Source organism: Pogona vitticeps, chromosome 2 (genome assembly GCF_051106095.1).
Source record: "Pogona vitticeps strain Pit_001003342236 chromosome 2, PviZW2.1, whole genome shotgun sequence".
NCBI classification, from domain to species: Eukaryota; Metazoa; Chordata; class Lepidosauria; order Squamata; family Agamidae; genus Pogona; species Pogona vitticeps.
This window is the reverse complement of record NC_135784.1, coordinates 307,333,721-307,348,200: the sequence shown is the minus strand read 5'-3', so window position 1 is coordinate 307,348,200 and position 14,480 is coordinate 307,333,721. Positions and strand designations below refer to the sequence as shown.

The 14,480-nt window shown below is 42.2% G+C and overlaps 1 long non-coding RNA gene across 5 annotated transcripts in view; it reads left to right on the top strand.

Annotated features, from left to right (window-relative positions):
* The window catches only part of LOC140705017 (uncharacterized), a 62,798-nt gene that overhangs the window by 37,154 nt on the left and 11,164 nt on the right, over positions 1 to 14,480 (top strand). Inside the window, exon 3 of one of the 5 annotated variants that reach the window (XR_013540991.1) lies at positions 8,837 to 13,533. The exons of the other annotated variants lie outside the window; for them this stretch is intronic. This is a non-coding gene — a long non-coding RNA (uncharacterized LOC140705017). The remainder of the gene's footprint in view (positions 1 to 8,836; positions 13,534 to 14,480) is intronic. 5 annotated transcript variants of the gene reach the window in all.

The window sequence follows — 14,480 nt, the reverse complement described above, 5'->3', positions numbered from 1 at the left end:
CATTCCATTGTTTGCTGATAGACAGCTAGGATCTTGGGCTAGGAAAGGGACTCTCTCTCTTTCTCTGTTTCATGTTCTCCTGTGTACAGTTTTTGTCCTAAACTTATGAGGACTGAATGGTGACAAATTCATTTCAGAATGGACTGATATGAACTTTCCCAGTTCTACATGTTCCATGTTTGATACATTCAGCTGATCTAAGCAGGAGAGTTGATTGTTCTAACTGCTTGAAATATACAGGTAGCCTCTCAGAATAAAGATCGCAGAACAAGCGGGAAACGGCAGTTTTACTTCAATAAAAATGAAATTAAAACACAGGGGATCAAAGTTGGACCAAAACCTTGTTCCTAGATGGACGAATCTAATCAGTTTCATATTATCTCCCTCTCACAACTATTTTTAACTCTCAGTTTCTTTCCTTCCTGAATATGATGAAATTCGTAAATTCCACAAAATTCTTCTCAAACAAAAGATTACCTTAGAACAAAATCATCTCCACAATAATTTATGTGATTCTTAATTCTACATATTAATAGGATTCATTTCTCCCTCCCTTGAATTCATGGAGCTGAAGAGAAAGACAAGGGGCACATCCTTGCCATCCGCTCCCCTTCTTTGTTTCTACATTAGGCAACCATTTCCACTAGCTTCAACTGTCGATTAATCAAGGAGTGAAAAATTAAGTGATGCATTGGACTTTGTCAGAATGGCTCAGATCTGAGACCTGTCAGCGAATGCATCTGTAACTTATGAGAAGCACAATAAGTTGGGAAAATTGAATCTAGTCACATTCGATTACAGAGGAATTGAATCTGCTCTCATATCTTCAAATTAGTTTTCACTTTGTGTAGCGAACTGTCCTCAGTTTTTTCAAATTATTATCTCGACTTGTCTTTAATCTAAAATCTCTTCCCAACCACTTTTTTTGACATATTCTTTTCTCCCGCCCCCTCACTTTTAGCATCTTAGCATTTTCCAATAAGACATGCCACCAAAGATTTTATGAAGCAAAGATGGAGATGCCTAATGCTTTTGAGATTTCTCTGGGATATGGAGAACCACAAGGTCACCACCATAGCTCAGTTAGTAAGAATTTGAAGCAGAATTTGAAACCAATTCCTGCCAGTCAATGCTGTCTATGAAGTTTCTTAAAAGGTAAAGGTAAAGGTTCCCCTTGACAATTTTTGTCCAGTCGTGTCCGACTCTAGGGGGCGGCGCTCATCCCGCTCTTCAAGCCATAGAGCCAGCGTTTGCCCGAAGACAATCTTTCCATGGTCACATGGCCAGTGTGATTTAGACACGGAACGCTGTTTACCTTCCCACCGAGGTGGTCCCTATTTATCTACTTGCATTTGCATGCTTTCGAACCGCTAGGTTGGCGGGAGCTGGGACAAGCGACGGGTGCTCATTCTGTTGTGTGGATTCGATCTTATGACTGCCGGATCTTCTGACCCTGCAGCACAGGCTTCTGCGGTTTAGCCCACAGCGCCACCACGTCCCCATGAAGTTTCTTGAGCAAAGCCAAAAGATTTTAGAAACGACAAGCTCCTCCATTTCAAAGCAATTTTCATGGATTTTTAATGCGTCGTGATTAACCATGGTTTGATTGTTGAAGGATGAGCCTTATCTAAAGCGATTAAGTGTATTGTTAATTTCTGTTGCATCAGTCTTGTTTAAACATAATGACTACCCACAAATACCTATCCCCCTTCAACCATATAGATGACTCGATAACCTTCAGCTATTGACTATCACCCAGCCTAACCTATTTCACAGACTTGTTGCCCGGATAAGATTGAGGAGGAATGGAAACCATGTATACTACACTAAATTCCTTGGAAGAAGAAAGGAATCAATGTAGAATAAAATAAGCACTATGGTTCATTGCTTTGGTCCTTGTTAAACTCTAAAATGCAGTGGTGCCTCGCTTGAAGAAGATAATCTGTTCCAGCGAAATTGTTGTAGAGAGAAATCCTCGTCAAGTGAAATAAAAAAGCCCATTGAAATGCATTGAAAACCAGTTCAATGTGTTCCAATGGCCGAAATACCTCAGCGTCCAGCGAAGATCCTCCATAGGGTGGCCATTTTTCGGTGGCTGTGCAGCAAAAAATCCATCCTGAACACAGCGGGGAGCCATTTTGAACAGCCGGCAGCCATTTTGAAAACCCAACAATCAGGTGTTTTGATTGTCGTAATGTGAAGAATCTATTCCCGAAGCAGGGAACCGATCGTCGTAAAGCAGATTTTGCCCATTAAAACATCGTTTTGCGATCACAATAGCGATCGCAAAAACATCGTCATGAAGCAGATTCGTTGTCAAGCAGGGTAATCGTTAAGCGGGGCAGCACTCTGTTGTGTTAAGTCATCTCCATGTTACAATGTACATTCTATATTATCTGGTTTTTACCTTCCAAGCAGAGAGAAAAGAATCATAGTTTGGTTAGCATAGACAGAACACTTCATGATAGTTAAGACAAACTACATTTCTGAAACACTCTTTGCATCTTGGTTTCATTGTCTGGTTTATAGTCATTAGTTGGTCACAGACCCAGGGCTTTTACAGAGGGTTTTTTTCCATCCAGCTCTCTCCACCTTCATTCATTGTTTTTCTGGCTTTTCTATGCATTTTTCTCACCCTAAAAAGTTGAAGTGACACTCCAAAAGTTGAGTTAAGAGTTTTAAGCCAGTATGTGTGGTCCCAGCCATTTTTCCTTTAGCTGCATTCCACCTGACCCTTATAAGAACGTATCTGAAACTTAATATGGCCCTCAAGCTGAAAGCCAGTCCCCACAACAGCTTAGTTTGTGATTTCTGTAGGGACCAGTGATCATTTTGGCACACCACCAGAAACAAGTTCTATTGCTGTGAATATCTGAGACAGATACTAGGAAAAGCTCAGACCTCGTAAGTAACCAGCTTGAGCTCCTGCAAAAGAGCTTGAGGGCATATCCTGAATGTATGATCTCCTAAACAGAACTCGGAAGTAACTAATTCTAAGTAACATAATCATCTCTAACTAGATATTTTTGAGTGAATAGTGACATAAATATTTACAGAGTTACTTTTTCGGTCTAACAGTAAGTGCATAAGTTGCTTAGCTGTAACGAATAACATGTCTTCAAGTCAATTTCTACGAACAAAGACTATTTCCAAGGTTTTCTAGGTACAGAGTAAGCAGAAATGTCTTACCATTCCCTTCTTCTGGGAGCAACCTGGGGCATGGCTCCTCAGCCTCACAAGCAGGCTTTTCTCTCAGGAGGCACAATGAGATTTAGCCTTTTGACCTCTGGCTTTGCAGTCAGATACCCTAACTCACCCTGAGGCTCAAATCCTTTGGCCATCTCATGAGAAGAGAAGACTCCCTGGAAAAGATCCTGATGTTGGGAAAGTGTGAAGGCAAGAGGAGAAGGGGGGACGACAGAGGACAAGATGGCTGGACAGGGTCATCAAAGTGACCAACATTAATTTGACCCAACTCTGGAAGGCAGTGGAAGTCAGGAGGGCCAGGCATGCTTTGGTCCCTGGGGTCACAAAGAGTTGGACACAATTTAATGACTAAACAACAACAACAACCCTAACTCAACATGTCTTAATTGCAAAGGTTATTCTAAAAAAACATTTGAACATCTTTTTAGAAGCTTTCAGGGACATGGTGGCACTGCGGGCTAAACCGCAGAAGCCTGTGCTGCAGGGTCAGAAGACCAAGCAGTCGTAAGATCGAATCCACGCGACAGAGTGAACTCCCGTCGCTTGTCCCAGCTCCTGCCAACCCAGCGGTTCGAAAGCATGCAAATGCAAAGAGATAAATAGGGACCACTTTGGTGGGAAGGTAACAGCGTTCCGTGTCTAAGTCGCACTGGCCATATGACCACAGAAGATTGTCTTTGGACAAACGCTGGCTCTAGGGCTTGGAAACGGGATGAGCACTGCCCCCTAGAGTCGGACATGACTGGACAAAAATTGTCAAGGGGAACCTTTACCTTTACCTTAGAAGCTTTTCCACCAGATTGTTTTTTTCAGGGTTCATGCTGTTTCCCTACAATCCCAAGAGAAGTACTGTTTAGAGATGGGCATATTTGTATTCATAAACGAATATGAATATCCTGCCCCAGCTGCACCTAATGTGGGTCCAACCCCTGCTAAGGTCCCGCTCTTCCTGCCAATTGTGTTAGTAGCTTCCTCCCCTTCCTGCCTGGCTGGCCACACTAGGCAGGGGGCAGGAGGACAAATCTCCCCGCACAGCTGCTGAGTGGCCAGCCGAGCAGAGAGACTACAGAGCTAATGCTACAATTGGCAGGAAGAGTGGCTCCTTTGTGGTGCCAAGACATGTGAGTGGACAGGCTGGTCCCAGGGGGACGGACCCTCATTAGGTGCAGCTGGGGCGGGGATATTCGTATTCATTTACAAACACGGATTTCCCCATCATTAGTATTGCTTCCTTTTTTTTCTGCTGCATATCTATAAATATTTCCAAGAGACAATATTGGAAGTGGCTGCTACCGGAAAACAGAGACTGATTCCCTGAATTTTGTGTTAATTAACACAGTGGCTGTAGTCCTGTTGAATAGCTAAGTGTCTGACTCGGCGTCATGTAAGCAGTGGTGCTACTTGTGCCAAGGCAGAGGTGCTATTCAGAAAGAACTTCTGCAGGGGCATTTCACACTCAGTCATAATGGCAACAGTATGACCAATTACACAATCAATGTATGCAGTCATTGTTGCCTGGGTATAACCCCTAGCAAATTTAGCTCTATGTTATGCGGTGATATACATTATTCTTTCACTGGAAGCAATTATTTGTGAAATCTGAGTAACATAATGACAACACCCACCTGTTTTGAGAAGTAAAAAAATTACATAATGAGTTCCTTTGAAAAGGCAACATTCTGTTTTCTGCACCTCAACACCTTATTGTCTACTCTGCCAAGAAGAAATTTTTGTGAATAGCACTTTCTGATATTGGGACTTACAGCCCTGGAGCCATCTCCCAAACACAAAAGGATGCTCCACCAGGGAAGTAGAGACCATCTCCTCATTTTCCACCACTAGAAGTAAGTCCCTCAAGCCTTCAGGGTTGGGGAAGAGAACCAGCTGAGTGGAAAGATGGACGTTCGTGACCAGCAATGCTTCCAGCTTTGAGCTAGGAAGGACTCCAACCCATCAGTACTAAATCACACAGGGACACTGCAAGAAGTCCTGGTCAATTCTCCCTAACATCTTGCACTTTGTAAGTTAGGTTCCTTTAGACTTCTGTATTACATACACCTCCGCTCATCTTGTTCATGGAATTATTCCTACTTTGCTATATTCTTGAATCACGAAAATTGCTTTGTGGCAATTCTGCTTTAAAGACCAGCACTCCCAAGGAACAGTTTTCACCCGCAGAAGTATGTGCATGTCTCGCGATGAGATATGTACTCGTTATTTTGCAAACATCTCTGATTTCATTTCTCACTTTATTGCCACAGTCGTGGGAGTGGATTAAAAGTACAGAATGTCACGGTTACTTTAAGAAAGCATTCTTTTTCCTTAAGAGTCAACCTGGTCCCTAAAAAGAAAGTAAAACAAAAAATATTGAATCCTGAGACAGGACTAAATAGCAGTTTGTCATAGAATGGTTAAAAAAAAATCAAGAAGGTTCAACATCATGGTATTTAGGAAAGGGGCAGGTTGTTTTCGCGGGAGAGAGGAGATGCCGTTGCTAGAAGAAGGGGATTCTGGTGGTCGTAATCTGAAATTACTTTTTGACGTTCTGCCATGCCTATGTAACATAGCAATATAAATCCTTGCATGCGAGCCTGAGCATCCTTAGATTTTGACTCTTTCTATCATCACACAAGGGCAAAGGGCAAAATGTTTTGTTTTGTTTTTAACCAGGGAACAATAACAAATCTTTTGCAGCCATTAAACAAAATTGCACAAATTAGGCAAATGTGTACATATCCCTAATGGTTCCTGGTTTGTTGCATAAACTGTTAAGCTTCAGAAACATCAAAGGAACAATGCAAGTCTTTTTGGGGTGGGTGGGGATCAGCCAATCATTCTGTGCTTGTGGTGTGTGTGTGTGTGTTACTGTTTAGAGCAGTGGTTCCCAAGCTTGGATCTGCAGATCTCAGAAACCTTCATCCCTAGGTGTGCTGACTCGGATTTCTGGGAGTTGCAGTCCAAGGACATCTTAAAGCTGGGCAAGAAATTTATTAATAGTTGCTTTCCTAAACTGGCTGTAGTGTGAATTCTAGGCAGAGAAGCTTGTCCCTCTCTCTTGGCTTATAAGGATGAGGTGCCAGACAAAGTGCATTCTGCAAGCTACAGATATGCCCCAACCAGCACAAATTGGGCAGGCTTTGGACCCTGGACAACCAGCAGATTAACTCTAGACCCAGATACCAGGCAGGCAGATTGAGCAGCACCAGCAAAAGAGGCTAGCACGGAGTGCAGGAGGGAATATAAGGCCTCAGCCCTACACCCCCAAATGCTGGCAAGTATCTGATACAGTCATAAAATGTGACATAGAATAATGGAATTGGAAGGGGCCTATAAGGTAATCGAGTCCAATCCCTGCTCAAGGCAGGAATCCAATTCCAAACAAATCTGACAGATGGTTGATCAGTTTTCTCTTGAATGCCTCCAGCATTGGAGCACTCACCACCTCTCAAGATAATTGATTCCATTGTCGTACTACACTTACAGATAGGAACTTTTTTTCCTGATATTCAGCCTAAATCTGGCTTCCTGTAATTTGAGCCCATTGCTGCGTGTCCTACACTCTGGGATAATGGAGAAGCCATCCTGCCTTTCTTTGGCTGCCTTGCAATCTTTGAAAAGCACTATCATATCACCCCTTGGTCTTCTTTTCTCAAGACTAAACATGCCCATGATGCTATGACATGGTATTCTCCAATGCACATTTCCTCTCTTGAATTGGGCATGGGCAAACAAGCAGCAGTTGGGTTGGTTTGTTCCTCAGGGGAATTAAGCAAATCCATCCATCTCCTCATAAACCATAGTTCCATAGTATGCGTAGACAATTTCTTTCCTGCACACATTTGCAAAATTCATTTGCAAAGTTGAAGGGCTGAGCTTTGGAAGGACATCTGAAGAACTTTCAGGGAAGCTAAATAGGATTTCATGCTATTATCAAAAATCTCTCTTGGGAGTTTGGCACATCTCTATTAGAGGGTGTGACTTCCTTGTAGGCATGAAATGTTCATCTCTCATTTTGCAAATTAAATAAGGTCACAAGAGATGTGTCTTTCCCAAAAGTGCTTTATCGTTCTATGTAGATGTTGTCTTCTTGTTCAGAGTGTGTATTTAAAGCAGGAACACCACAGCAGGTGTTCAAAATGAGTTCATAAACTGTTACCTTACACTTGATGGACTGGACATGATGCTTTATTTAGGTTTTATTCTTCCCCTTTCTGCATTCACCATATTCCATCTTTAATAATAGCAATTATTTATTTATTTATTTATTTATTTATTTATTTATTTATTTATTTATTTATTTATTTATTTATTTATTTATTTATTCAATTTTTACCCCGCCCCTCTAGACAACGTCTACTAATGAGAGAACATAATTGGTAAATTCCTGTTGGCATAGTACTTCCTGTCCTGACCTACTAATGAATTTCAGCCTCTGTGTGTGTGGGGGGGAGAGAGAGAGAGGGAGAGAGAGAGAGAGAGACCTATGAGAGGGAATCTGGAGCAGATAGTGACATTTCTAATTTGGGTGAAGGTGCTGCATCTCTGTGTGTGTCTCTTTATTTACTTGCCTGCTTCCCTCTCCCTCTCCCCCCCCTCTCTCTCAATCTCTGAATGCCCAATTCTGCTGTGGCCCAGCCTTCTGCGGAGCTCCCTGCTCCAGTCTCAGTGGACACTAGCCACCACCAGACAGCCCTGCATGTGCTTGGTTCTCATTTACCCATATATATAAAGTTTCCTGATTCCATTCTTTCAACTCAAAGGGTAAACTAAAACTCGCCTACCTTCCAAACTTTGTGGGTAAAAGGTAAAGGTAAAGGTTCCCCTTGACAATTTTTGTCCAGTCGTGTTCGACTCTAGGGGGCAGTGCTCATCCCCGTTTCCAAGCCATAGAGCCAGCGTTTTTGTCCGAAGACAATCTTCCGTGGTCACATGGCCAGTGCGACTTAGACACGGAACGCTGTTACCTTCCCACCGAGGTGGTCCCTATTAATCTACTCGCATTTGCATGCTTTCGAACCGCTAGGTTGGCGGGAGCTGGGAAAAGCGACGGGCGCTCACTCCGTCGCGTGGATTTGATCTTACGACTGCTGGTCTTCTGACCCTGCAGCACAGAGGCTTCTGCGATTTAGCCTGCAGCGCCACCATGTCCCTCTAAACTTTGTGGGAGAGTTCATCAAAAATATGCACACAAATATGTGCTCATTAGGCAAATGTGCACAAACAAGCATATATTAATGAAAATGTCATCAAAAGACTAATTATGATAGAGAAATGTCTGCATTAGGAAAGGCTGCTCTGAGTTTTATTTGTGGGTGAAACACCACCCCCCCGGGAGGCAGGGAAACTCAACAAAGGAAAAAAATGTCTTGTAACATTTATGCGCAAAAACAAGAACATCAGGAAAAATACATATTAGAATATGCATAGATGTTCACATTAGCTTTAAAGGGGAAAGAGAAAAATATGAGACTAAGTTAAAATTGGAAAAGTCTTCAGGCTTGAGCTGAAACCAACACTGACAGGTTTCTCCGTACTTAGAGAAAGACTGAAGCCAAGCAATAGAAACCAAAAGAAAAAGTGCTTCCTTGAGATGTTAAGTTTCCTTTATAATGGAATTTCTTTTTCCCAGATAAGTTTCCTCAAGGTGAAGAAAGCCAAATACCATCAAATTTTAAAACTGGCTTTGGCAGTGAAATGACGACTTATCAAGGATGCTAAGAGTTTCTTGGATCAAAAGGGCAACCAGTGAAGAAAGGTTAAAGCAAATATATTAAGACCAAATAAATCATAAAAATCAGAGAACTTGGTAAGTTAAAATACTTTGCTCATAGAATCATAGAGTAATTGCGTTGGGAGGGGACTATCAGGCCATCAAGTCCAACCCCTTGCTCAACATATCCAAATCCAAGCAGATCTGACAGATGATGTTTCAATTTTCTCTTGAATGCTTCCAGCGTTGGAGTACTCACCACCTCCTGAGGTTATGGGTTCCATTGTTGCACTGCTGTACCAATTAAGGGTCCCCCCCCCCGATATTCAGCTGAAATCTGCCTTCCTGTAGCTTGAGCCCATCATTATGTGTCCTGTACTTTGAGATAACTGAGAAATGGAAAATATGTGTCGTGTGTGCCATGGGCTGTACAGCAACTCTGGTAAAGCTTTCCATGAGAAATTGAAAGAGTTTTACACCCTAAGTGACTTTTTATGACTGGGCAGGGATTTGTACCTAGGGATCCTGAATCCTAGTCCATCACTCCATCCAATACACTACCCTAGGTATACAAATGAAAAGTACAGATTTTTGTTTTGCAGCTGATCATTCACAGTGAAATAAATCAGAATGCAAGTGGAGTCAGGAGTAGAGTTTAAAGCTGAAGAACTTGGGAAACTAGGGAAGGTGCAGCACAGTGTTGTTTTTTAGAGTTGCTTCATCTGAAGTTAGATGTTTGTTTGTTTGTTCGTTCATTTGTTTGTTTGTTCATTCATTTCGTCGTTCGGTCATTTGGTTGTTCGTTCATTCATCCATTTGTTCGTTCATTCCATTTTTATACTGCCCAATTAGTGCAAAGCACTACTCTGGACAAACAAATGAGGGAAATATGAAGCATATAGCAAGAGAAGTAAATAACAAACAAAAATTTAAAAAGGTAAGAGCCAACAAGTCAGTAAAACAGCATAAAAGCAACAAAGCAAGAATGGACAGACAGGACAATTTTGGCGAATGCATTATAAAATACCAGTAAAAGCTACAATTTTGAAAAGCACAATTTTGAATAGCCTCTTGAAGGCCAGGCACAACTCGACCGGGAGCCCATCCCAAAAGCTGGTCCCAACACCAAGAAGGCTTGATCTGTGCCTCTCTGGTCTCCCTAGGTGTAGCAACTTTTAGGATCATGGCCTGTGAAGATCTCGTGGTTCTTGGGGGAAAGGCACTCTGACAAGTAATGGGGGACCAAACCATGGAAGGCTTTGACGTAAGAACAAAAACCTTAAATCTGGCCCAGAACCTCACTGGCAGAAGGTGCAGACAAGACCGGCTTGGGCATCATCTGATCAAATTTGCTCACACTTGAAACAAACCCAGTGGCTACGTTCTAATCCTGCAGTAGCTTCCTGGTCAGTCTGAAGGGAAGTCCCACATAGAGAGCATTACAGTAGCCGTGATAGCAGCCCCGTTTCTAAAATGAGAGGAACAATAAGAGGAAACAGAAGTGAAAATATTACATTTGCTTTGGTTGGATGTGTGTGTTGTTTTATTAAGCAATCACCACCATATTACAAGTTCCCATCAACTCTGGAGATGTCTCTCCTCCTCATCTAACCCCCCTCCCCCTATCATTTTAGCTTTTGTTCCAGATCTTTCTCCTGGGACAGAAATGCACTACTCTAAACTGAACCCCTCAAAAGTGCTCCTCAAAAGCTGGCTTCTTCTTTCAAGACGTCAGAAGTGTGACCTGGAATTACTTGACTTATGTCTCAGCTGCCACATCATTCCTGCCAGCTCAAAAGTCCTGGGAAACAGATCTCCCTAAATATGCACATATCCAAGCTCTTCTTTGCTAAAGAAAAATGATCCTCATATCTCAAAGTGACAGCCATCTTGAGAATTCACAGTGACCTATTCATTAAAGCCCTAGTCCCTTGTGCGTAGCAGAATTCATTAAGAAGCACGTCCACTAGGTAAATGCTATAGGATCGCACTGTCTGACATTCATAAATATTTGTATCATGAAATTTACCTGGGAAGTAAGAGGAGGAAAAAGAAAGAAATAAGAAAGGGAAATCTTCTATGTGTCAGAAAGGAAATATTAAAATAAAGCCATCCTCCTGCTTTTTCTAAAAGGCTTTGGCTTTTGTCAATCAAGTGTAGAGCACAGATTTTGTTCCATAATAAAGAGGGGTTTACTTTTTGACATCAGAACAGCATCTTGTCCAACATCATTTAGTGTCTCCAACTCACATCTGGAAATTGGATTCATTTGTAGCCTGGAAAATGACTTACAGTACTGTATTGGCTGATGAGGGGGGGAAACCCATCTGGACACTAACAAGACCAGAACCTCCGTTGATTGATGGATGCCTGGAAGCTAACCACGCCACCCTTGCAAGCGGATGCACAACGCTACAAATCTACCAAACACAACAGGGATGCGCTAATCTCCTCATCTTCATCCCCCTGCTTGGGCTGGGTGAGAGGCCATCTTAAAGGCAGCCTATGCACAGAATCTTGGTGGAGTTCATCAAGGAAGACAATAAGACATTTTAGTAAGTCTGTAAAACCTAGCATAATATCACCCGGCTGGCCATTGAAAAAGCAGAACTAATCAGCCATTTTGACCACCATCTCTAATATCCCTTGAAAAGCAAACACAAGGGTTTTACTTAGTACCCATTTTATATGGCACTACCCAATGCACTGATATAAAAAAAAAACAACAACAACTGACCCAACCACTTAAGGCCAGGTATTTAAATCAGGCAGAAAACAGGTGGGAAAAATGTGTCTGTTCATTAAGCATCCAACTTCATTTGTACTCTTTATAGGAATCTGTCCAACACTATTTTTTAAAACCAGAGTGCTAGGGGTAAGAAAATCTATTCCCAGGACTATAGTCCACTCTGAAACATCATGCTACTCTGTGGCTACTCTTGCTAAGAAAGCAGTTGTGCTGTTTTGGCTCAAGACAGTGTACTATATGACCCCATTACTGGTCTCATTGGCCTATGAAGAAATGGGAAGGGACTCTTGGGCAGCTAAGATATCCACAGTTATATCAAAGCTGGGTTACTCACAGGAGAGGATATGAGGCTGCCCAACAACATATGATTATATGATTTTAATATCCAAGCTAACATGACATCTGCAATTTGTGGTTGCTCCAACAGGACATAGAAAGTCTTTTCCTTGCCTTTTGGAAAGCTGCCTGATTAGCTCACACAAGCTAAGACAACTCGTATCTAAACACAGACTGAACTTATTATAGTTGAAAGAAACTCAGAGATGTTTCATGGACCAACATGGTACAAATAGACATTGTTCAGCAGGATGCTCTAAACTGGTGGACATGGTACACTTTCTAACATAATGTCTTCTGTAGGCAGATCTGAGGGACCAATATCTTAAACTCTGAAAAACTTGGATCAAGAACTCTTTCCCTTTATGTACAGTTCTATTCCTGATAGCTGGGCCAGACTACTACATATCCTACAGAACAGCTAAATTCGCTAAATAAAATAATTGCCTGCTTGACCAGTTCTTTAAGTTAATCTTCCATCTTGATCAGAAATGGGCTATTTGTATTTGTATCTCTGGGGATGCAAATATGAATAGCAGCACCATAGATGCTCTGAAAGTCCATTCCCTCCCCCCAGAATCAGCTGATCCACTCACCATTTGGTGTGTGATGCTCAGCTCTGACACTGTTGTCACACCAATTGTGGAAGGTGCCCCGCCCACTCTTCCCCACCTCCCCATGCAGCCGACCACTCATCGGCCTTCCCCGTCTCACCTCCCTGATGGAGTGGTCAGCTGCACGGGGAGGTGGGGAAGAGCTGGCTAGACTCCTTCTGTGATTAGCGCAGCATCAACAGAGCTGAGCGCAATGTGTCAAACAACGAGTGGTTCCACAAGGAGGGAAAGAATCTCTGTGGCATTTGTGGTGCCACTATTTGTATTCGTATCCCCAGGGATACGAATAGTCATATCTAATCTTGATTCCTTTCTGACCATGTTTATTTTATTACATTTTATTACACTGTGAAGGTGGCGAGACCGAGAGAAAGGCCTCTCCTGAGGATCTTAGTATCTTAGCATCCAAGCTGCCTCATAATGGGAGACATGGTCCTTGAGATAGCTTGGACCCAGGCCATTTAGGTCTTTATAGGCTGAATGAAGCAATATTGATATGGGCTTCCAGAATGCTATGGAATTGGCATGCAGCTATCTTTTCATTATACACTTTTTCAAATGTCTCAGTTGTGTTGGGGGAAAAGAAGATACCTAAAAGGAAAAAGTAAAGATGAAATTTATGTTCAAATGCATATCAAAATTGCATTTAAGAAAATACCTATGTTATATTTTCTAGGCATGTGCTTTTGGATTCAGAAAAGTGAATATTTTAACTCAGTATAGAGTATTATCTCCACTGGTGGTCAGCGGCTCTGTAGGAACCTTATGTCTTCCTCGGACTTCCCTGGAGATACTAAACATTGATTCTTCCAGGTCAAGATCTTCTCCCTCTGTCATGTCCCTGGCAACTGACCTCATGTAGGCACAACGAGGATTTTTCCCTATCTCTTCCACTTGCCTTCCAAATCATGATTCAGGTAAGATGTCACTTCTGCTTTGAGCCTGGTGAGAAGAGAAAACATGAAATTACGGACCCAGACAATACCCAAAATTGCCAGAAGATAATAGAATCATGGAAATATTGAGTATTGTTGAAAAGGGCCTAGAAGGCCATCAGGTCTAACCCCTGCTCAATGCAGGAATCCAAAACAAAGCATGTCAGACTGATGGCTGTGAAGATTTCTCTTGAATGCCTTCAGTGTTGGAGTGCTCACTGTTGGAGTCACAAAATGAGAAGGCTGATAGTTTATGTAGTCATAAGTAATTAGGATAGCAAATAGTCTTAGAGAAGTTAAAGAAGTCAGCCACGCACAAGGATGGATGTCTGCCAGCAGTGCTCCTGATGGGCGACTAGAAGGAGAGGACTCTAATATGACGACTGCCCTGCCCCCAGGAGGACTGTGTTTATTGACCTTACAAGCTCACAGGTAGTTGACAGTATACAAATTGTTGACAGAGTTCAGATAGGACAATGGTTACATAATGTCATTATGATTGGCCCAAGGAAAGGCAATTAAGCAAGCTCTCTATCACCTATGAGAAAGAAGAAGAATGGGCAGTAGCTCCTCCCAGAAGCAGGTGTGACATCATCCAGGAGAATGTGCTCTACTACTGGAGAATCAACCAACAGGTTAACAACTTTGGGGAGGGGCATTCCCCCACAGCTCACCACCTGCAATTGCATTCTGCAGCTTAAAATGTTTGAAAATACATCCCTAAATCTCAAGACTGCAGTAAAATCCTAGCCAATAATTTAACCCTTCCTGCCACCTGACTAGCCGCTCATTCAGTCAAACCCCCTCCATTTTTGTTCTTTTTTTTCTATATGTAGAGGAAAACTGAGGAATCTGTTTTTATTCATCCTCTCTTTTTCTACAATGTTGGGGGTGTTTTATCCATGCCAGACACAACCAATAATGAGAAA